Raw genomic sequence first — 26,098 nt, 5'->3', positions numbered from 1 at the left:
TTCTTTGTTTGAATTATTTTTCACTATTTTTGTATTCTTCCAGCACACTGTTTGTCTTCAGTCTCCTAAACCTTCTGTATACCTCCTTGTTCTTTTTGATTAAACTCTCAACTTCTCTTCTCATTCAAGGTTCCTGAAGCTTGCCATCCCTATCCTTCATTTTCACAGGAATATGCTGCTCCTGAACTCTAACCAACTTGAACATACACCTACTGGGGAACTCCAAACCAGTGTATACAGGAAGAACACCCATTCTGACCAGATACTGAACTTTAACAGTAATCACCCCAGCATCCACAAACGGAGCTGCATTAGGACATTATTTAAATGGACAAGGACACACTGCAGCAACCCAGAACACTTACTCAAAGGATTTAAACAAAATGGGTACCCCAGGAGCACTATCCTCCAGTACTTATAGGACAAACCAAAGAAGAAAATACTACATGACCAGACATGATCGCAACCATACCGTACATCAAATACATATTAGACATAACTAACTGACTACTCAGACCTCTGGGAATCTTAGTGGCACAAACCGGTAAACACCTTCCATCAACTCTTCACAAAGGTTAAAGACCTCACAAGTCACCATGGATCCCAATGCATCTTAAGCTTCTGGATAAGACGACCATGAGAGAACTTGTCAAAAGCCTTACTAAAATCAATGTAGGCAATATCCACTGATGGGATCTAACCAAGGTTGTTGAGAGAGGCAAGACAGGAGACTGCTGGAGCCTTGACCAAGATCTTTGTATCCTCACTCGCCATGGAAAGGTCCCAGAGGACTGGCAAGTAGCTAATGTTGTTCTTTTGTTCAAGAACGAAATAGGGATAATCCAGGTGATTGTACACCGGTGAGTCTCACATTGGTGGTTGGGAAACAGTTGGAGAGAAGTCTTAAGAGTTTTACGTGTATTTGGAAAAGCATGGCCTAATTAGGGACAGTCAGTGTGGCTTTGTGTGGGACAGGTTGCGTCTTATTAACTTGATTGAATTTTTCGAGGAGGTGATGAAAGTGATCAATGAAGGTATAGCAGTGGATATTAATCTAGGAGTTTAATCTAGGTAAGTGTGAGGTGCTGCACTTTGGGAGATCAAACGTTAAGGAAAAGTATACAGCTAAAAGCAGGACTCTAAACAGCATTAATGTAATGTGGGATCTTGAAGTTCAAGTCCATAGCTCCCTGAAAGTGTCCGCACAAGTAGTTAGGATGGTAAATAAGATGTACGGCATGCATACCTTTATTGGTTGGGGAATTGAGTACAAGAGTCAGGATGTCATGTTGCAGCTTTAGAAGACTTTGGTTAGGCCACACTTAGAGTATTGCATTCGGTTCTGGTTGACACATTACACGAAGGATGTGGAGGCTTTGGAGAGGGTGCAGAAGAGGTTACCAGGATACAGGCTGGATTAGAGGGTATGAGCGGTAAAGAGAGGCTAGAAAAACTTAGGTTGTTTTCGTTAGAGCGGCAGAGGCTGAGAGGAGACTAGATAGAAGTCTACAAAACTTATGAGATGCATACTAAGGGTTGAGAGTCAGAATCTTTTTCCTAGAGTTGAAATGTCCAATACGAGGGGGGCATGCATTAAATGTGCGAGGGGGAAAGTTCAAAGGAGATGGGAGGTGCATGTTTCTTACAAAGAAAGTGTAGGAGTCTGGAACATGCTGCCAGGGGTGGCGGTTAAGGGAAATACAATAGGGGTGTTTAAGGGACTTTCAATAAGCATATGATTAAGCAAGGAATGGAGGCATATGGAGCAAGGGCAGGCAGAAGGGATTAGTTTAATTTGGCGTCATGTTCAGCGCAACATCGTGGGCTGAAGGGTGTATTCCTGTACTGTACTGTTCTGTGTCCTCTGTTTATAAAGTGCCCAGGGACGTGTCGGTTAGGTGGATTAGCCATGGGAAATGTCAGGTTACAGGGATAGGGTCAGGGGATGGTTTTAGGTGGGAAGCTCTTTGGAGGGTGGGTGAGGACTCGATGGACCGAATGGCTTATTGCTACACTGTAGGGATTCTATGATTCTAGGAATCTGTGATATGTTACACAGCTATGAGGATCAGGCTGTCACAATTAACAGTTAGACTGATGAAGGACAGATTAATTTTGAGCATTAAAATGAGACCATTTTCCCCAAAGAACAACTATGTACCAGCCTTAGATCGGAATATTAAATATTTACTGGAAGAAGCCAGTCAATGGAGAAATGTGACTACTATAAGTAAAGTAGGAAAGGCCAATGGGGTCATGGGCTGGGAACATGAAGTACAAAAATGGAAGATAGGAAAATGCAGTGCAAGCACTAACAGTGACTCCACAATCAACATGACCACAGAAAGACATCATAAACCATTGAAAGGAATCCTGTTAATAGGAGAAAGGGGTTTTGTGGAGGCACAAATGATGCTTTAAGATTTGTCAGTAAGGTCTTTGTTATTAGAATTAAGCTGTCTCTAATGGAAAGCAGACCCTACAATGTTTTACTAGCACCTACTTTCTGGTACCAACAACATTCAGGAAACTTAACGCCACCCAGGACAAAGCAGTCTTCTTGATTGACGCCACATCTCCAAGAAGCCACTCTCTCCACCACCGATGCCAAGAAGCAGCAGTGTGTACTATCCCCAACAAGCACTGCAGAATTCACCCAGGTTCTTTAGACAGTGTATTCGAAACCCACAACCACTTCTATCCAGAAGGATAAATGTATATGGGAACAGCATCACCTGCACGTTCACCTGCAAGCCACTCACTGGCCTGACTTGGAAATATACCACTGTTTCTTCACTGTCGCTGAGTCAAAATCCCAGAATTCCCTCCCTAAGGGCATTGAGGGTCTACTTACAGGACGTGGACTGCAGCGATTCAAGAAGGCAGCTCACCCCCCACCTTCTCAAGGGGCAACTAGGGATGGGCAATAAATGATTTGCTGCCAGGGATGCCCACAGCCCACAAATGAATGAATAAAGACAAAGTCATGACAGTCCAAATGTTAAAGACAGACTTTTTGTATGGTCTAATCAATATTTTTATTTAATATCAATACTGTCAAAGATTCGCAAATAAATCATACGGGTGATACATGATATACAACATGACCACCTCTGAAAATGTTTCTATCTCAGAATAAAAGCCATTTGTTTAGATATTTATTGGCAGTCTCAGCCACATTACCATTATGAAAGGGAGGGACGGAGATTCCCAGGGAGGGACATTTATAAGGAAAGAGGGAGGGAGAAATATAAGGAAGGAGAGATAGAGAGAGGTACACAGGGAAGGAAGAACTGTGGGAGATAGAACAGTCTGACCGAATTAAAGAGGCATAGCTCCGATGAGCTCCAGGTAACGTTTATGCATCTCATCCACTTACTCTTCCAGTTCCTCACCAGGGTCAAGTATGACTCCTTGTCAGTCAGCAAGCAGTCACAATCTCAGCCAGTGTCACAGGTGAATACTGTGAGGTGCTGCCTGACCTGTCCAAGTAATGGAAGTGTGACTTGAGTGCTCACATTATCCTCTCTGTTATTAAATAAGTAAATTAGTGCACTACAAATTGACAACCATTCTCCGTTACAGAGTACACAGGATTCCTGCATGAGCTGATAGCCTTTTAAGGACAAGACAACTGTATTTTCTAAAAATGTCACAAAATCTTTGAAGTTTTACTTTTCAAGCATGTAAGACCATGAAACACAGGAGCAAAAATAGGCCTTTCAGCTAATCAAGACTGCTCTGCCATTCAATGGAATTATGGCTGATCTGACAGTCTTCAAATCCACTTTCCTGCCTTTATCTGTAACATTTGATTCTTTTTCTCATTACAAATCTGTCTATCTCAGCCTTGAATACACTTAATGATTCAATCTCAACAGCCCTCTCTGATAAAGAATTTTACAGATTCAACACTCTCGGACTGAACAAATTCCTAATGTGAGACCACTTATTCTAAAATTATGCCCTCTGGTCCTCAACTCTCCCACAAGGACAAACAAACTGTCTATATCTACCCTGGCAAGTGATAAGAAGCTTGAATGTTTCAATCAGATCACCTCTCAATCTTTTAAACTTCAATCAGCACAGGCCCAAGTTAATTTAGAAGATGTTAGTCATAGAGTGATAGAGATGTACAGCATGGAAATAGACACTTCGGACCAACCCACCCATGCTGACCAGATATCCTAACCTAATCTAGTCCCATTTGCTAGTATTTGGCCCATATCCCTCTAAACCCAGCCTAATCATGTACCCATCTAGGTGCTTTTTAAATGTTGTAATTGTATTAGCCTTCACCACTTCCTCTGACAGCTCATTCCATATATGTACCACCCCCTGCATGAACATGTTGCCCCTTAGGTCCTTTTTAAATCTTTCCCCTTTTGCCCTAATCCTATGACCTTTAGTTCTGGATTCCTCCACCCCAGGTAAAAGATCTTATCCAATTTGCCCTATGCATGCCCCTCATGATTGTATAAATCTCTATAAGGTCACCCCTCAGCCTTCAACGTTCCAGGGGAAACAGCCCCAGTCTACTCAGCCTCTCCCTACAGCTCAAGTCCTCCAACCCTGGCAACATCCTTGTAAATCTTTTCTGAACCCTTTGAAGTTTCACAACATCTTTCCGATAGGAGAGAGACCAGAATTGCACACAATATTCCAAAAGTGGCCTAGCCAATGTCCTGTACAGCCACAACATGACCTCCCAACTACTACACTCAATACTCTGACCAATAAAGGAAAGCATACCAAATACCTTCTTTATGATCTTATCTACTTGCAACTCCGCTTTCAAGGAGCTATGAACCTCTACTCCAAGGTCTCTTTGTTCAGCAACACTCCCCAGGTCTTTATCATAAGTGTATAGGCCCTGTTCTGATTTGCCTTTCTGAAATGCAGCACCTTACATTTATCTAAAATAAACTCCATCTACCACTCTTTGGCCAATTGACCCCTCTGATCAAGATCCCGTTGTATTCTGAGGTCACCTTCTTTGCTGTCCACTACACTTCCAATTTTGGTGCCATCCACAAACTTACTAAATATACCTTCTATGTTCACATCCGAATCATTTATATAAATGATGAAAGTCCCATTACATTTCATCCAAATAGGGTCTTAATAAAATATGTAGAGGCTTCCAAAGCAAAATGAAGGAATCAACAAGTCTCATCTTACTAGGCAAAAGTGAGGACAGCAGATGCTGGAGATCAGAGTCAAGATTAGAGTGATGCTAGAAAAACACAGCAGGTCAGGCAGCAGCCAAGGAGCAGGAAAATCGATGTCCCAATGAAGAGCTCCTGCCCGAAATGTTGATGCTCCTGCTCCTCAGATGCTGCCTGACCTACTGTGCTTTTCCAGCACCACTCTAATCAAGTCTCATCTAGCTGTTGAGTTGGCAGGGCACACAAATGAGGCTAGATGCCAGTTTTGAGGTCTCAGAATTGAACACAACCATGAAAAATCCTAAAGTGGAACATATGATTTGGATGAACAAACACTGAGAACAAGTAAACGTGCAGCAAGTTGTTTTGAATCTTCCATCAATAGGAGATACTAGGAATAGGAGGCTTATTGTTTTTAGTAGAGCTAATGATGCAAATCTCCGTGATAGGTTCTTTAGTCTAGCTGTGTTTATAATTTTCTTTCGGGAGATGAAGATAAATGTTGCTGTTTAGTTTGGGGAGCTAAAAGAAAGCAGCAGAAACACTTGCTCTTATTGAGGTGCTATATATGAAAGAATTGGAAAAAAATTCTAAAAAAAACCAAGGATTCAAGAGCAAGATGAAAATCGACAAAATAAATTAATGACAGAAAATGAGGACTGACTTTGCAGTTTTAAGACAGATGCTATAGAATGGAGAAATCTCAAAATTGAAATGGAAGATAGCAGTAGTCAACTGTATGAAGAAAGGAGCAAGCTATAAGAAGCCATAAGGAACTCTGGAAAAAGGGGTATTTAGAAATTCAATGTACACAAGAAAGGTGGAATACAGTGTGTATTCAACACAATACTATGTCCTTTTGTATTGTCTGTTCAGTTTATTGATTATTATTACATTTATATGAGGGATATCATTCTCATAGGGGTTTGCAGAAATACCTGAGACCGTATGGAACTAGGGAATAGGTGAAAGTTATATGTTCATTAAGGGATAACTGGGTGAGAACTCGATTATAAAAGTAATCAGTGTGGAGTTTTATAATTTGCAAATTGGGGGCCCTCTTGTGCTGTAGTGGCAACACCCTCACCCAGGAAGCCTGAGTTCAAATCTCACCTGCGTAATAACATTTCTGAACAGGTTGGTTAGAGAAATAGGTTAAATAAAACAAATTATAATGTGTGAATTGGAAATAAAAAAAATGACTAGACAGGTGGACTCTGTCTATCTGACCTGTCACCTTCTGGTGTCCAACCAATTATAGAGTCATAGAGTCATAGAGATGTACAGCATGGAAACAGACCCTTCGGTCCAACTCATCCATGCCGACCAGATATCCCAATCCAATCTAGTCCCACCTGCCAGCACCTGGCCCATATTCCTTCAAGCCCTTCCTATTCATATGCCCATCCAGATGCTTTTTAAATATAGCAATTGTACCAGCCTCCACCACTTCCTCTGGCAACTCATTCCATACACTTACCACCCTCTGCATGAAAAAGTTGCTCCACAGGTCTCTTTTATATCTTTCCCCTCTCACCCTAAAACTATGCCCTCTAGTTCTGGACTCCCCAACCCCAGGGAAAAGACTTTGCCTATTTACCCTATCAATGCCCCTCATGATTGTATAAACCTCTATAAGGTCACCCCTCAGCCTCCGACGCTCCAGGGAAAACAGCCCTAGCTATTCAACCTCTTCTATAGCTCAAATCCTCCCATCCTTGCAACATCCTTGTAAATCTTTTCTGAACCCTTTCAAGTTTCACAACATCTTTCCGATAGGAAGAAGACCAGAATTGCATGCAATATTCCAACAGTGTCCTACCCCCATCAGTCCACTATCAATTGTCTGCAAGGTGATTGACAGCGTGAACAAGTGACACTTACTTGGTAATAACCTGCTCCACTGCATTCAGTTTGGATTCAGCCAAGATGGCAACTTTAATGGTGTAGTTATAGTGTCCCTATCTTTTTGATAGATATTCTGTCTTCAAGTCCAATCTGCTTCAGAGCTGTGTCATGACATCACTGTGTAGGTTGATTAAAACATATCTGGATTCAGCAATCAGCTCTTGATTTCATTACAGCTTTGGTCGGAAAGACCTGAATTGAAGAAGTGGAGGTGCCAATGCTGGACTGGGGGGAGTCCACTTCACCTGACAAAGGAGCAGCGTTCCGCAAGCTGGTGATTTCAAATAAACCTGTTGGTCCATAACCTGGTATTGTGTGACTTCTGACTCTGACCTCAAGAAGGAAGTGGTAGGAACATCAAGGCACCATTTGACTGTGGCGTCAGCTTTGGAAGAGCTTGGAGGTGAATTACTTTTCACAGAATTCCCGGCCTCTTACCAAGTATTGTAGTCACAGTGTGAATCACCCAGAATTGTTACGGTTCAGAAGGAGGTCATTCAGCCCATTGTGCCTGCACCAGTTCTGAAACAGTGCCAATATCCTACATTTTCTCCACATTCTTGCACACCATTTCTATCCAAATAACCATCCAATGTCCTCTTGAAAGCCTCATTTGAACCTGCCTCCACCACATTTCCAGGCAGTGCACTCTATATCCTAACAACGTGTGGTTGAAAATGTTTCTTCTTGCTTCTTTTGCACATCTATTTTGTTGCATTGTTTTCCTTTTATGAGTGGGAACAATTTCTCCTGATCTACTTTATCCAGCCTACTCATGATTTTGAAAACCTCCATCAAACCTCCTTCCAGCCTTCTTCTCTTTAAGGAGAACAGCCCCAGCTTCTTCACTCTGTCCTCGTCACTGAAATATTTGGCTGTCTAATTAGGGTTTGGAAAGCAAATGGCATGTTGGCCTTTATTAGACCATAAGACATAGGAGTGGAAGTAAGGCCATTCAGCCCATCGGGTCCACTCCGCCATTCAATCATGGCTGATGGGCATTTCAACGCCACTTACCTGCACTCTCCCCGTGTCCCTTAATTCCTTGTGAGATCAAGAATTTATCAAACTCTGCCTTGAAGACATTTAATGTCCCGGCCTCCGCTGCACTCTGTGGCAATGAATTCCACAGGCCCACCACTCTCTGGCTGAAGAAACGTCTCCTCATTTCCATTCTAAATTGACCCCCTCTAAGGCTGTGCCCACGGGTCCTAGTATCCCCGCCTAGTGGAAACAAATTCCCAACATCAAGGGCGGCATGTTGGCTCAGTGGTTAGTACTGCTGCCTCACAGCACCAGGGACCTGGGTTCATTTCCTGCCTTGGGCAACTGTCTGTGTGGAGTTTGCACAGGAAGACCAGAATTGCATGCAATATTCCAAAATGGCTTAACCAATGTTCTGTACAGCCGCAACATGCCCTCCCAACTCCTATACTCAAGGATCTGACCACTAAAGGAAACTACATCTGATCTTTGGTGTCTGCGTGGGTTTCCTCCTGGTGCTCTGGTTTCCTCCCACAGTCCAATGATGTGCAGGTTAGGTGAATTGCCCATAGTGTTAGGTGTAGGGGAATGGGTCTGGGTGGGTTGCTCTTCGGAGGGTCGTTGTGTACTTGTTGGGCCGAAGGGCCTGTTTCCACACTGTAGGGAATCTAAGCCATGTATTATCTTATTGATTTCAATCCTGGCTGTTGTCAGAAGCAACACATATATGTAAGTTTTTAAATTAGCAACAAAATGGCTTATCAAATTAAAATGACACAACAAAATGGCTTCAAGTTATGATTTGACTTTGTGAACCTGTATTACTACTTTGCTGAATTAGCTGAAATAGAAGATAAAGCAAACAATGGAGTTTTCATAAAATGAATCATGAAACATTAACTGACCACTCGAACTGACCTTGAACTGCTAGCATGAGATGATGATCTATGTAAGACAAGAATCATTTCCCAGGAAATATCATTGGATTAACCTGCTGTCAATTATGTCACTTATTACAGTTGATTGGTCTTTTCTTGTAATTAAGCCTGTACTGTGTCTTTAAAAACATATTAAAAATGCTTATTGTTCAATTGTAATTGTGCAATTTCGCAACGGAACACAGAAGCTTTAACCTCTGTGTTGCTGGACAAAACTGTGCCAGGCTGTCGTATTTTATTAAACCAGTAACCTTGCTTTAAACAGATCGCATTCCATTGATTGTTTTGCCCGATCTCGAAGCCGAGAGGTCCTGCCTGGGATCTACATATCTTTATTGTAAGTAAATTATTGTAAGAGAGATGGATACAAGAACAAGGACTAAGGGCTACGGTGAGACCATACCTGGAACAATAAAGAAACTACAGGCAAATCAGTCTAACCTCAGTGGCAGGAAAACTATTGGAATCAATTCTGAGGGATTGATTAATCTGCACATGGATGGGCAGGGATTATTCAAGAACAGTCCACATGGCTTTGTTAAAGGGAGGTCAAGTCTGCCCAGCTTGATTGAATTTTTTGGACAGGTGACCAGGTGTGCAGATGAGAGCAATCCTTTTGATGTAGACTACTTGAATTTCAGCAAGGCTTTTGATAAGGTCCTGAATAGGAGACTGAAAGCAAAGGTAAGAGTCTGTGGGATTGAAGGAAATTTGGAAAATTGGACCTAGGATTGGCTAAGAGGCAGGAAGCGGAGGGCATTTGTCGAGCGGTGTTTTATCAACTGGAAGTCTGTGTCCAGTGGAGTTTCACAGGATTAAGGGTTGGGACCCTTACTGTTTGTGCTTTACCTAAGTGATTCAGACTTGAATGTAAGAAGAATGGTCAGGAAGTTACAAATGACATAAAAATTGGTGAGGTGGTAAATAGTGATGAGGATAGCTTTAGATTGCAGGAGTATAACGACAGGCTGGTCAGATGGCTGATCAGTTGTAAACAGGATTTAATTCAGATAAGTGAGGCGATGCACTTGGGCAGGACAAACATGGCAAGGGAATACATGAATTATGGCACTCTGGGAAGCACCAAAGATCAGATGCAGTTTCCTTTATTGGTCAGAGCATTGAGTATAGGAGTTGGGAGGGCATGTTGCGACTGTACAGAATATTGGTTAAGCTATTTTGGAATATTGCATGCAGTTCTGGTCTTCCTCCCACAGAAAGGATGTTGTGAAACTTCACAGGTTTCAGAAAAGATTTACAAGGATGTTGCCAGGGTTGGAGGTTTTGAGTTATAAGCAGAGACTGAATAGGCTGGGGTTGTTTTCCCTGGAGCATTGGAGGCTGAGGAGTGACCTGAAAAAGTTTATATAATCATGAGGGGCATGGCTAGGGTAAACAGACAAGGTCTTTTCCCTGGGGTAGGGGAGTCCAGAACTAGAGGGCATGGGTTTAGGGTGAGAGGGGGCAAGATTTGAAAGGGACCCAAGGGGCAACGTTTTCACACAGAGTGTTGTGTATGTATGGAATGAGCTGCCAGAGGAAGTGGTGGAGGCTGGTACAATTACAACATTTAAAAGACATCTGGATGGGTATATGATTAGGAAGGGTTTAGAGGGATATGGGCCAAATGCTGGCAAATGGGACTAGATTAGGTTAGGATATCTGGTTGGCATGGATGAGTTAGACTGAAGGGTCTGTTTATGTGCTGTACATCTGACTCTGACTTTGCACATATATCCCTTAAGGTATCAGGATAGGTAGATAAAATGGTTAAGAAGGCACATGGTATAATTGTCTTTCTTATCAAGGCATGGCGTTTAAGAACAAGGAAGTTGTGCTGGAACTGTATAAAATGGTTAGGCCACAGCAAGAACACTGTTTGCAGTTCTAAAATCAGTTCTAAAATGGGAGGTATGTGATAGCACTGGGCAGGGTGCAGAAAAGATTTGCCAGAATGTGCCTGGGTTGGAGAGTTTCAGTCATGAAGAGAGACTGGACAGACTGGAGTTGTATTTCTTCGAGCAGAGAAGATTGAGAGGGGACATGACTGAGATGTATAAAATTATGTGGAGCGTGTATAGGATAAGTGGGTAGAAACTCTGCTCCTTGCTGGAGGGATCAATGACCAGAGATTTAATGTAAGGGGCAAAAGGGGATGTGAGGAAAACCCTTTGCACCCAGACGCTGGTTGGAATCTGTAACTCACTGCCTATAAGGGTGGTTGAGGCAAAACCCTCATAACAGTTAAGGAGTATTTAGATGTGTACTTATGCTGACAAAGCTATGTACCAAGTTGTGGAAAATGAGATTAGAATAGTTAGGAGTTGGTTTTGGCCAGTATAGATATGATAGGCTGAAGAGCCTTTCTCTGTGCTGCATGACTCTACAACTCTAATTTTGCAGGGGTTGAGAGCTACTGATGTAAACAAGGGTATAGTGGGACTTCTGTCTATCTGTGGGATAATGTTCTGCACTCCAAAACTGCTGGTTAACCTGATTGACTGACAGTTCTTGCTATCCCAGCACTGGGTACTGCTGGTACTGCAACCAGCCGATGGATGAGGCCTGAATCAATGATGGCGAAAGTGAGGACTCTAGATTAGAGTCGAGAGTGTGGTGCTTTAAAAGCACAGCAGGTCAGGCAGCATCCGAGGAGCAGGAGAATCCACGCTTCGGACAAAAGCCCTTCATCAGGAAATTCCTTGTAGAGAGAGGAAGAGAAGTTCTTCAACATAAGCATCTTTGTAAGAGGCTTTGCAGTCAGGTTAAAATCAACTAGGCTTTGGCCTGAAACATTGATTCTCCTACTCCTCGGATGCTGCCTGACCTGTAATCAATCTAATCAATGATGGACCTGGTTATACAGGACATTGAGCAGAGAAGGTTTCAGCCTCTTCGGAGGTGGAGTGCAGGGAAATGGTCCCCTTTCTCTTGCCTCCCTTTTAAAGTTATTTTAAGAAATGGGCTGCAGAGTCTTGCTCGCAAGATCCAGATAATTTACAATCAGCTGATTGTCTGGAAAAGGGTGAGCTTCTGGTTTTAGAACACCACACTCACCCCGCGTTACGGGAGACAGCTTAGGGACGGGTGGGAAAGAGATCAAAGAGCTGTCATATTATATTTGTTTCTTTGCCTAAAACGTGCCCTGTGTAGGCATGTAAAATTCAGTCCATCATGTGGAATTTTCTTTGTATCTAAGCAAGATGATACTTGTTCTGAAGACAATATGGTGAAAGTTCACCAGATTGACTCCTGGGATGAAGAGCTGAGTAAATTGGGCATAACTATTCTGCAGTTTAGAAGAATTAGAGGTGAAACGGACATATAGGATTTTGAAGTTGTTTGATAGAACAGACATTGAGAGGTTCATTTCTCTTGTTGAGGAATCCAGACCACGTGGAAACACTGTCAGGAGAATACGTAGGAACAGAAGTAGGCCATTAAATGATATTGTGGCAGATCTGTGGCTGAACTCCATTCACCTACCTTTCACCCATCTTCTAAATAGCCTTACTTAACAAAAACAATCTATCTCAGATTTGAACCTAACAACTCATTCAGCTTCTATTGGTGGAAGCAAGTTTCAAACATCTACCAGCCTTTGTGAGTAGAAGTAACTACCGATATCTCTCAGGTCTGAATGGGTTGAGGATTTAGAACTGAGTTAAGGAAAGACTTCTTCACTCAAAGTGTTATGTACCTTTGGAATTTTCAACTTTAGAAGGTTCTGATTAGGTGTTGCTGGAAAAGCGCAGCAGGTCAGGCAGCATCCAAGGAGCAGGAGCATCGACGTTTCGGGCATGAGCCCTTCTTCAGGAATAAGGAAAGTGTGCCCAGCAGGCTAAGATAAAAGGTAGGGAGGAGGGACTTGGGGGAGGGGCATTGGAAATGCGATAGGTAGAAGGAGGTTAAGGTGAGGGTGATAGGCCGGAGTGGGGGTGGGGGCGGAGAGATCAGGAAGAAGGTTGCAGGTTAGGAAGGTGGTGCTGAGACAAGGTGGGGGGAGGGGAAATGAGGAAACTGGAGAAATCTGAGTTCATCCCTTGTGGTTGGAGGGTTCCTAGGTGGAAGATTAGGCGCTCTTCCTCCAACCGTCGTGTTGCTATGGTCTGGCGATGGAGGAGTCCAAGGACCTGCATGTCCTTGGTGGAGTGGGAGGGGGAGTTGAAGTGTTGAGCCACGGGGTGGTTGGGTTGGTTGGTCCGGGTGTCCCGGGGTGTTCTCTGAAACGTTCCGCAAGTAGGCGGCCTGTCTCCCCAATATTGAGGAGGCCACATCGGGTGCAGCGGATGCAGTAAATGATGCATGTGGAGGTGCAGGTGAATTTGTGGTGGATATGGAAGGATCTCTTGGGGCCTTGGAGGGAAGTGAGGGGGGGGGAGGTGTGGGCGCTAGTTTTGCATTTCGCTAGATTTGCGAAAATCATGGAGGAGGTGGAGGGCGTGGGTGGTGTCCTGACCTCTCCGCCCCCACCCCACTCCGGCCTATCACCCTTACCTTAACCTCCTTCCACCTATCGCATTTCCAATGCCCCTCCCCCAAGCCCCTCCTCCCTACCTTTTATCTTAGCCTGCTGGACACACTTTCCTTATTCCTGAAGAAGGGCTCATGCCCGAAACATCGATTCTCCTGCTCCTTGGATGCTGTCTGTCCTGCTGGGCTTTTCCAGCAACACATTTTCAGCTCTGATCTCCAGCATCTGCAGTCCTCACTTTCTCCTAGGTTCTGATTAGACCAGCATTGAAGAGGTTTAAGGCAGATTTAGATCCACCAGTGTCGTAGATACATAGTCATGCAGCAAGGAATCAGACCCTTCAATCCAGTTTGCACATGTTGATCAGATATTTTAAACTAATCTAATCCCATTTGCCAGCAACTGGCCCATATCCCTCTAAACCTTTCCAATCCCTGTACCTGTCCAAATACCTTTTAAATGTTGTAATTGTATCACTTCCTTTGGCAGCTCGTTCCATACATACACCACCATCTCATAGAGTCATAGAGATGTACAGCATGGAAACAGACCCTTCTGTCCAACCTGAACATGCCGACCAATTATCCCAACCCAATCTAGTCCCACCTGCCAGCACCCGGCCCATATCCCTCCAAACCCTTCCTGTTCATATATCCATCCAAATGCCTCTTAAATGTTGCAATTGTACCAGCCTCCACCACTTCCTCTGGCAGCTCATTCCATACACGTACCACACTCTGCATGAAAAATTAGCCCCTTAGGTCCATTTTAAATCTTTCCCCTCTCACCTTAAACCTATGCCCTCTAGTTTTGGATTCCCCACTTTGAGAAAAATACCTTGGCTATTCACTCTATCCATGCCCCTCATGATTTTATAAACCTCTATAAGGTCACCCCTCAGCCTCCACCACTCCAGGGAAAACAGCCCCAGCCTATTCAGCCTCTGTCTGTAGCTCAAACCCTCCAATCCCGGCAATATGCTTGTAAATCTTTTCTGAAGCATTATTTCCTGTAGCAGGGAGGCCAGAATTGAACGCAGCATTCTAAAAGTGGCCTCCTGACTGTTCTGTACAGCTGCAACCTAACATCCCAACTCCCATACTCAATGCTCTGACCAATGAAGGCAAGTAATCTTTATCACCCTGTGTACCCATGACACCACTCTCAAGGAACTATGCACCTGCACCCCTCGGTCTCTCTGTTTGGTAACGCTCCATAGGGCCCTACCATGAACTGTATATTTCCTGCCCTGATTTCCTTATCAAAATGCAATGCCTCACATTTACCTAAATTAAATGCCACTCCTTGGCCCACTGGCCCATCTGATCAAGATCAAGAAATTTTGGGGATGGCGAGAATTTGGAGTTGTGACAGAAATTCAGTCGTCACTATTGTTGCTCGAGGGGACATATGGCCTACTCTGTTCCTACTTATGTTGTTCCAGTATTTGCTAATCCAAACTCAGTACATGATGATGTATGTTCATTGTAAGCTGGACAAGAATCGAGAAGAAATTTAAATAATAATAAAAATTATCTCAAGTTATAGATTTGAGTCTACAATACCTTCACACAAGATCACAGAATGGAGGCCAGTGGAGTCACACAAGAAAGACTCAGAAAGGTAATGAAGAGTCAGAGATGCCCTTAACTCTGGTGCATCTACTGTGAATCACTCGGAATGACTGGACTGCAGGATTTCCAATATTTGCATTCCCCTCTTACTGTCGTTAAACCTGCCAGGTTCAGTAAACATTATTTTCTTATCATTATAAACTCATTCAGGTAAATATCCGACAAGAGTTCAATTGCAATTTAATCGAGCTTGACCTAGAGAGATAGTCAAATGAATTTCCTCTTCAGAAAATGCATCAGTTGAATTAAAATGATCAGTTTAAATATTGCTGATTGCACTTACCTTGTGTTATGTCCTGAAACTGCAGATAAACCGTTGAGGAGATACAAGGGTTCTGAACTGACAGTGGGAAACGTCTAGATTCAGGTAACCATTTTATTTCACATTCTCTGCTCAAACATTGTTATCATGTAAGTGTATTGTTGCCTAACATTACATTAACCTAACCAATTTGCAAATGTTTAATATGTTCTTTGAATCTAATTGGAGACTGTATGGGTATTGTGATTTGCAAAACGTAGGAGTGGGTAGCATTATTTAAAGAGTAACTGCCCATCGCTGTCTGGAAAGAATGAAAATCTCTCTGTAACACTGAGGACTCTAAATTGTCTGGAAACCATTAGCCTCACTATTAACGGTTCAGAGACACTTAAACCTTGCCTTTGTCAATATGATTGTTGCTGCTTCAGTAATGTTCAGGTCTTAATTATTTGTTCCTAGTTTATGCCTTACAAAATTTACAAAATGATTTTTATTACAAAAAATAATATTTTGTTATACATATAATATATATTAGTAATCAATGCATATTATAGACGGAGAGCTTTATCAACTAAATTTGCCGTCATAATTACCTTATATGCCTGTTTGGCTTTCCCACAAATACATTTATTCATTTTAACAACTCTCCATGGTAGCAAGTTGCACACTCCACCTCTTTTGCAAACAACACCCCTTCCCATCCCACATAAGGCCCGAAACGTCTATAACCTGGAATGTTGAGCTGCGAATCCTGGTCTTTCTTCACCCAGGTCCCAGTGCTTTCAACAAAATCACATTCCCATGTTCTGATCCAAAGTCTAAGTTCTTTGCCTCAAGTCAGGCTCCTTGCATTAAAAAAGTACAATTTAGCTTTCCAGTCTTCTCATATCAATATCCCTCTGCCTGCTGGACTGCCTTGGTATTCCTTCAAAATCTGACTGAACTTCGCTCCTGACTTCACATTTTCTATGTGCTGAAACCCACTGCCTAACTGGTTTAAAATCTGCTCAACCGCATGAGAAAAGCCTCCCACTTAAAGGTATTGGACAGGCTTAACTCATCCAACTTGAACAGCTCTCACTACCCCAATGGTCTAAAAATGTAAGGCCCTCCCTCCAACACCCATCCCTTTAGTTACATGTTCTGATTAGATTAATTACAGTGTGGAAACAGGCCCTTTGGCCCAACAAGTCCACACCGACCCTCTGAAGAGCAACCCACCCAGATCCATTCCCCCAACACTATGGGCAATTTAGCATGGCCAATTCACCTAACCTGCACATTTTTGGATTGTGGGAGGAAACCGGAGCACCTGGAGGAAACCCACTCAGACACGGGGAGAATGTGCAAACTCCACACAGACAGTTGCCTGAGGTGGGAATTGAACCCAGGTCTCTGTCACTGTGAGGTAGCAGTGCTAACCACTGTGCCACCGTGCTGCCTATTTTGAACTATCCTGTCTTCTTATTCTTTCAGTAGTGCATGGCACAGAAATATTCTGGAGATTACAATCTTAGCAGTTTTCCTCTTGAATCAACTAACTCTGGGGAAGACTGCATCCAATTTACAGGAGGACTTTATTGTAAGTAAGCAGAAAGTGAGGACTGCAGTTGCTGGAGATCAGAGCTGAAAATGTGTTGCTGGAAAAGCGCAGCAGGTCAGGCAGCATCCAAGGAACAGGAGAATCGACGTTTCAGGCATGAGCCCTTCTTTAGCCCTCCTGAAGAAGGGCTCATGCCCGAAACGTCAATTCTCCTGCTCCTTGGATGGTGCCTGACCTGCTGCGCTTTTCCAACAACACATTTTCAGCTTTATTGTAAGTAATGCAGGATCAGTATATGATTGGAAAATGAAGTTCATCACAGATAAATGTGGGATGGTACATTTTGGTGGGACCACCATTGTAGTAATGATGTCTTTGAAGGCTCTTCGAATAAGGCCATCTGGGCAAAGCTAAGGGACAAAAAGAGGGGCAATCACATTGGTGAGATTAACTACAGGCTTTCTAATAGTCAAAGGGAGACAGATGAGTAGGTATATCAGCAAATCACAGAAAACTGTGGAAGGACCAGAGCTTTAGCTGTAAGAGATTTCAACTTTGTTAACATTAGTGGGATCGCCTTCATGTGGAAGGGTTAAACGGGGTAGAATTTTTAAAGTACACTCAGCAGAGCTTCTTGTACTAGTCTGTAGATAGTCCAAACAGAGATGAGCAGTGCTAGGCCTAATCCGAGGGAATCAAGCCAGTCAAGTGATTAAAGAGTCAGCTGGCAAACATTTTGGGGATAGTAACCATAACTCTAAGTTATAAAGCCATGATGGAAAGGGATAAAGAGAGTGGAGAAGCTAAGTATCTAAATTAGGGGAAAGCCAATTTTAATATCATTAGGCAGGATCTGGCAAACGGACTGGGTGTAACAACTTGCAAGTAAGTCTACGTTTGGAAAGTGGACCTCTTTTAAAAGTAACATCATGTGAGTTCCTCCAAGAATAAAGGGCAGGAAGTCCAGGGAATGCTGAATGTCAAGGAATATCAAGAGTTTGGTAAAGAGTAAGAAGAAAGTGCATACTAGATACAGAACATTAAAAACAGGAAGGCCTTTCAAACTATAGAGCATGTAGGGGGGGGATGCTTAAAACAGAAATTAAGAGTGTAGAGGGGCCTTGAAATGTCTTTAGCAGATAGGATTAAGGAAAAACCCAAGGCATTTACAAATATATGAACAAGAGAATGACTAGGGCAAGAGTGGACCTATTAGAGACCAAAGGGCAGTCTGTGTGTGGAGCCAGAGTATGTGAATGAAGTCTTAAATGAATATTTCACATCTGTGTTTACAAGGGAGAAAGACATTGTGGCTGGAGATTTCAGTTGGAATGGTGAAAGCATGTTAAGACAAATAAGGATTAGATGTTTCAGTGAGTATAAAGGTGCATAAACGCCCAGCATCTGATGAGATTTATCCTAGGCTGCTATGGGAGGCAATGCAGGAGATTGCTGGGGCCCTAGTGGAAATATTGAATACTTCACTGTCTACAGGTTAGGTGCCGGATGCCTGGAGGATAGCTAATGTGATTCCCTTTTTCAAGAAGGGCAGCAGGGATAAGCCAGGTAATTACAGAGCAGTTAGTCTGACATCAGTAGTATGGAAATTTATTAGAAAAAATTCTGAGGGACAAGATCAACCAACACTTGGGAAGACAGCGATTGTTCAGGGATAGTCAACACAGATTTGTTGGGGATGGGCGGTGGAGATTATGTTTGTCAAATTTAATTGAGTTTTATGGAAAGGTTACTAAATAAATCAAAATGATTAGCGCAGTGGATGTGGTTTACATAGACATCCTTGCACTTATGGGATCCAAGACAAATTGGCAAACTGGATCCAAACTGGCTTACAAATAAGAGGCAAAGGGGAAAGGTTGTATTTCTAATTGGAAGCCTGTGACCAGCAGTGTACCATTGTGATCGGTGCTTGGACTGTTGCTGTTTCTTATGTACATTAACGACTTGCATGTGAATATAGAAGGTTTAATTACTAAGTTTGCAGATGATATAAAAAATAGTGGTGCTTTTAATAATGAAAAGTATGGTATCAGGCTACAGTCCAACATTGATCAGCTCATAAATTGAGCAGAGCAATGGCAGAAAAAATTGAATCCTAGTAAGTGTGAGGTGATGCATTTTGGGATGTCTAATAAGGGAAGGATAAGTTAGTCAATCCCTGAGGGTGTCACTACATATTGACAGGGTTGTGAGTAAAACACATGGAATGCTGTCTTCCTTAACCAGGGTGTAGAATAAAGGAGCAAGGAAGTCTTGTGACAACGCTATAAAAGATCAGTTTGGCCACAGATGGAATTCTTTATTCAGTTCGAATGACTACACTATCGGAATGATGTGATTACACCGTAGAGGGTGCAGAAGGGATTCACCAGGATATGGCCTTGGATGGAAAATCTTAGGCATGAGGAGGGACTAGATAGGCTGAGATTGTTTTCCCAGGAGCAGAGGAGACTGAGGAGGGAAAATGATTAAGGTATACAAAACTATAGAGGCTTAGATAAGGAAGATCGTGAGAATCTTCTCCCCATGGTAGATGGTGTCTAAGACCAGAGGGCATACATTTAAGGTAAGGGTTAAGTCAGGTGTTTTAATTCATTTGTGGGATGTGGCATCATTGGTTGGCCAGCAATTATTGCCCTTGAAGGTGGTGGTGAGCTGCCTTCTTGAACTGTTATAGGCCACCTGTAGTGGGTTGACCAATAATGCTCTTCAGGAGGAAATTCTAGGATTTTGACAACGAAGGAATGGTAATATATTTAGAGGGGTTCTAAGGAAAACTTTTTCTCACTCAGAGAGTGGTAGAAATGTGGTACATGCTGCCTGAAAGGGTGGTGAAGGCAGATATTCTCACAATTTTAAAGACGGGTATGGATGAGCACTTAAAATAGCAGGGCATCAGAAACTATGGACCAAGTGCAGGTTAATGGGATTAGTTTAGTTTGGTATTTGTTGGTCAGCATGGAAATGTTGGGCCGAAGGGTCTGCTTCTATACTGTTTGACTCTATGTCTCTATGACTTGAATTGACTAACTCTTTGTCAACTGATCTAACCAAAAAGTGTGACATGAAAGATCATTACACAAGATAGGAGTTTACAACATTGGCAATAATGTATTTGCATGGGTTAAGAATTGTTTAGCACACAGGAGACAGAGTCAGGATTGATGGGCTTTCTTCAACGGGAAAGATGTACCGAGTGAAATGATACCAGGATCCTCAGGACCTCAATTATTTACCAACTATATTAATGACTTGCAAGACCAGGTCCCAGACTTGCTGATGATACTTTCTTAGAAAGAAGAGCATGTTGAGATGAGAATAAAAGCAATCAGTGATAAGATGGCATTTCTCTCAGAGGGTAATGAATGTCTGTAATTATCTAGATTAGATTAGATTAGATTAGATTACGTTACAGTGTGGAAACAGGCCCTTCGGCCCAACAAGTCCACACCGACCCGCCGAAGCGAAACCCACCCATACCCCTACATTTACCCCTTATCTAACACTACGGGCAATTTAGTTTGGCCAATTCACCTGACCCTGCACATCTTTGTGACTGTGGGAGGAAACTGGAGCACTCGGAGGAAACCCATGCAGGCACGGGGAGAACGTGCAAACTCCACACAGTCAGTCGCCTGAGGCGGGAATTGAACCCGGGTCTCTGGCACTGTGAGGCAGCAGTGCTAACCACTGCAGAGTGTTGTAACTGAAGATTACTGAGAGAATTTAAAGAGGGCATAGATTTTTGAGGAGTTAAGAGCTACGAAAAGCTGGCACAAAAGACAGGTTGAGGTGGGGCAGGTCAGCTGTGACTTTATAGAATGGCACGTCAGGTTTGAGTAGCTGAATGATTTACTCCTGCTCTTATTCCTTATTTAACTGCAAAGTTAGTAACCATGGTTTTGGTTCGAAAGTCAAATTGTAAATAATAGTTGCTAATCAGGTAGTTAGCCACTGAAAAATATCCACATGAGGCTACAGATGTTCTTCAACATCAGAATAAGGTTATTACACAAAAGAGGAAATGAACAAACATAATAACATTTGTATACAAAACAGTTGAAAGATGATAACACAAGCATCAAAACAAAGTTTCATCTTGTTTCTCATCTGTACACGTTACAGTGACTCAATCCTAGAGAACGATCACTCCTATGATCTCCACCATTTAATTCTTTGTTTAACTGATTTTTTTTATCCAGATTTATTTTGGTGAACTAGGGAGACTGTTTTAGTATCCTTTTCTGGTCTGCTGACATGAATCGTTCGAATTTCTGATGGTGAAAACGTTTTCAGTTCTAACAACTTGAAGATTTCTATCCAAACTCTCACGTTTTGAAAGATCCTCAAGGTGGAAAGCACTTCTATTGAGTTGATTAGTTCCCTTGAACTGAATGAAAAACATTGTTCTTTTGCAAGGAGACAAATTGTTCTCTTCTGAACTGAACATCTTCAGAACTGAGATCTTCGAAACCACAGAAAGTCATAGTTATAGAGTCATAGAGAATTACAGCACAGAAAAGGTCCCTTCTCACTAACCATCTTTACAGATTCAGTCTAAATCATTCATATAAACCGCAAATAGCGAGGGCCCCAGCACTGAATCCTATGGAATCCCACCAGACATCGGCTTCAATCATAAAAACACCCCTCAACCAATACCCTCTGCTTCTTGTTACTCCGCCAATTCTGGATCCAATTTACCAATTCTAGGATCCCGTGGACTTTGACCTTTGCTCTGAGTATCCCATGCCTAGGTTGATTACATCACAATCTCATCCACACACCTGGCCACCTTGAACAATCCACACACCAATGAACAAAAGTTCAATCAAGTGAGTCAGACACGACCTCCCCTTAACAAAACCATGCTGACTGTTCTTGATTCATCCCTGCCCCTCCAAGTGCAGGTTTCCCCATCACTGAGGTTAGACAGACCGGCCTGTAGTTTCCTGCTTTATCCCTTGCTGCCTTCAGTACCACATTGGCTGTCCTTTGGTACCTCATCGCTGGCCAGAGAAGAATTGGAAATGTTTGCAAGTGCCTGTGGTAAGTTCCCTCTTCTCGCACTCACCAACCTGGGATACGTTTCATCTGGCCCTGGTGATTACAGCAATCTTTGTTTTAGCCACCACCTCATGAACTGGTGCTCTCAATATACATTGACACCAGGTTTTTTTCAATGATGGAGGCATTTCTGCAATTGGCATGTCGGCAGCAGGGAGTTAAAGGCAATTTGCAAATGGAACAGGAGGCTTCCTCCACTCAGCCTTTTTCCAATGGCAGACAGCTAATTGGTGAAACTGGAAATGTCCTTATCAATATTGCTCAATCATTATAAGAGTGAAACTCAACATAAAGGAAAGTTCATTGGTTGAGCCAGTCAGTGATCAATTTTGAAGATGAATTGAAGTTGAGTTTTACTCCTGAAAATGAAAGATTTCTTTATAAAAATGGCTGGAATATGTTTGAACACTCTGCGCATTGTGCTTTCCTTATTCTGTCTCATTGTTGAGTGTACATGCTCTTCCTTTCTCCAAATACACTTCAATTTTTTGTAACGTTCAAGTTGGAAGTTGGTTTTGATTTTCTACTCTTGTATCTTTGTTCCAGATTCCAGATCTTTCTTGTGATTTTCTTCTTGTCGATTGTAAGAAAATGGATTGGTTGACAGAGGTCTCTGTAGTCGGGCTCTTCAGTGTGTTTGGATTAATGACTAATCTCTTCATCCTGATGACGCTGAGATTGCAACTGAAACAAGGTGGCCCACATCCGACAGAACTCATTGTCTCCAGCCTGGCCGTTGCTAACATCATCACCATTACAGTCTCTGTGGCTAGAATGGTAGTCACATTATTTCATATATACTGTGAGATCCAGCAAAAGATCATTGACACCTTTCTCAGTTTATTACATTCCATGAGTTTCTGGATAAGTAGCTTCCTCTGTGTTTTTTACTGTTTGAAAATCATCAGCATTCACTGGCCCAATGCTATCAAATTAGTGCGGGTCATCACCACAAACACCAGCCTGTTCCTTGGGTTGGTTTTTGCGATAAGCTGCAGCCTTGGAGCACTGGGTAGCTACCTGACTAATGCAAGTCCTACTTGCTATTACATGAATGGAACTTACTATTTTGATGGAATGAATGAATCACTACCAGAACGCAAAGATGCGATAATCCAAAGCCTGAATATTTATATTGATCTTATCTTGGGATCTGTACTTCCTGCACTCTGCATGTCCACTAGCTGTTTCTGGATTGTCTTTGTGCTCTGTAAACACAGGAGATCTTCTCGCAACCTTGCCACAAGTGTGAGTTATCAGAAACATGATCGACACAAGCGTGTAATATCTATGATTATTTGTCTTTATCTTTTATTTCATTTCCTTCTCTTTCCAAGAATTATAGCTTTAATTTGTACAATTTTCAATTCTTATAGCTGCTTCATTGCACTGTGGGATTTGATTCATTTTACTTATTTTTATGCTGCCTTTGCCTACGCTGTTGGAAATCCAATTGTCATCATATTTGGCATTTCTAAACTTCGTGTTAAGATGCTTCAAGTTTTCAGAGTGTTCCCTCTTCACTCACAATCCATCCCCAGAGAAAATTGTGGATCTATCACCTTTAAATGCAAACGGCTCTCAGGAGTCAGAGGCATTGGAAGCTCGTAAGTGGCTTGAAATTGTTCAGGTTTTCCTGCCAACCATGCTATGCGTATGTGGATATTTGAAAATGTGGACATAAGGGTACAGGAAAAATGGAACATAAGGATATAGAAACATGGGGATATAGAGGTATAGGAATATGGGGATATAGGCACATGAACATGCAGGAACCTGGAACATCAGAGCACAAGAACACGGGCCATTGGAACATGAGGACATAGGAGCATGGGACAATTGAAATATGGGGATATAGGAACTTGGATCTGGTTCTGAGAATGGGCCCAGTACGTTAACTTTGATTTCTCCTCACGGATGTTGCCAGACCTGCAGAGTTTTTCTAGCAATTTCTGCTTTTGCTTCTGATTTGTGGCATCCACAATTCTTCCGGCTTTTATTTCGGAATTTGGGGTCATGGACATAGGAACTTGAGGATCTGGGCATTGCGACTTGGGAGCATGGGAACATTGGGACACTGGCCATAGAAATATGCAGACATAGGCTTAGTGGCATCGGAACAAACAAATTCAAACAAATTGTGGATGTGAGGACCAATGATCCTTTTTATCTTTTATAAACCTAATCACACCTAAACTTAAACCTCTCTGAAGGGTAGTAATCCAAATCTTTTGGTATATCTTGTTTTCTAAGACTCTATTGGAAATTTGTTCCATGCTCTAGCTAGCACTATTTCCAAACCCTCAATATCCTTCACCATGAAACCAGAGAGATTTTCCTGTTTTTACTCATGCATATAATGTCACCATGATTCTGTATTCCTATCACACTATTTTGCTGCATTCCTATGTGTCTGTGTGTTTTGGACCAGACCAAACCCCCTTCAAATTTATCAAAGAGATAGCCTTTACCCTAGCTTTTACCTTACTTAAAGGCATGTCTAAGGTGACGTGTTTCAGATGTAATTTGATTGGGTACACTATATAGTGTTAAGCAAAACACACTTTATTCTTACCCTACAGTTAAAATGCAAATAAAAGAAAGAAGAATTGGTGTAACTTTAAACCAATAGCACCTTAGATATGCCTTTAAATATGATAAAAGTTAGAGTAAACACTATCTCTTTGATAAATTTGAAGGGGGTTTGGTATGGTCCAAAACACGCAGAAACATAGGAACACAGAAAAATAGTGTGATAGGAATACAGAATCATGGTGACATTATATTCACAATTAAAAACAGGAAAATCTCTCTGGTCAAGCCTTTCATGGTGAAGGATATTGAGGGTTTGGAAATAGTGTTGGGCAGAGTATGGAGCACATTTACAATAGAAAGAATCTTGGGAAACAAGGTATTGAACAAAAATTGGATCCTACCATGACAGAGAAGTTTAAGTTTAGGTGTGATTTGATTAAGGTTTATAAAAGATAAAAAGGATCATTGGTCCTCACATCCACAATTTGTTCAAAGTTATTTGTTCTGATGCCACTAAGCCTATGTCTGCATATTTCTATGGCCCATGTCTCAATGTTCGTTAACTTTAACTCTATTGGAAAACTTCTCAGAATAATAGATTATTTAACTATGAAACAACACCTAATTGTTAAAATGTAATAACACCCCATAAACACACACTTAGCAAATTCAGTAAAATACATTATCTCACATGACGTATTTCTCCAGTCCAGGAGGAAAGAACACCAAGAGAAAATTCTATAGGCGAGAGAGAGTACTCCAGCTTTTTTCTGTGGCTGAGAAAGATGTAACAGCTTTCACAGTCAACATCAAAACCTCAACAATTGCTGAAAACTAAGCTAAAATCCTGGTTCTGTGGTAGCCTGACTCCATCCACTCAGGCTGCTTCTATCATTCCAACTTTAATGGAATCCCAATGTCTCACAGCTGTTTACTTTATTGGCTTAAAAGAGACAACTCAAGACCTATGGCTCTACACCTCTCTTCAAAAATCACCAAGACAAAATAACTTCTTACAGCCAGAGTATAATCGTATCTTCTCTCCTAAATAAAAATAAACCCATCAGTATACAAAAATGGCTTCATTTTAAAAAATCTTTAGTTTTATGCTATTCATACATTACGATACATATACATTACATTAACTCTAAGCATGCAAACATTCAATGCACAGTCCATTTCATTATTCATCAAAGTCATGACAATGCACCTGCAATTATGTTCTCTCATCCTGCCATGTGTATAATTTTCAAGTTAAATGGCTGTAACAATAAATTTCATCTAAACAGTCTGGTATTTTTGTCTTTTTTTTCTAAAAACGTTATGGGTTTGTGATCAGCATGTACAATTGACTAAGACATGCTACTGGCAACATTAATGTTGCAATGCCAGCACCAAACTTAAGGTCTCTTTCTCCATTCTGGAATATTTCTGTTGATGAATATTTAATTTGCTGGAAAAATACCATATAGGTTGTTCTGTCTTAACATCATCTTCTTGGAAGAATACAGCACCTACACCCACATCAGTCCTTAAATTGCTTTGCGTGATTAGATGTGGCTAA

Source organism: Chiloscyllium plagiosum, unplaced genomic scaffold (assembly GCF_037043375.1).
Source record: "Chiloscyllium plagiosum isolate Xiang-an unplaced genomic scaffold, Cpla_swu_hap1 HiC_scaffold_28, whole genome shotgun sequence".
NCBI lineage: Eukaryota > Metazoa > Chordata > Chondrichthyes > Orectolobiformes > Hemiscylliidae > Chiloscyllium > Chiloscyllium plagiosum.
This window is presented reverse-complemented; position numbering follows the sequence as displayed.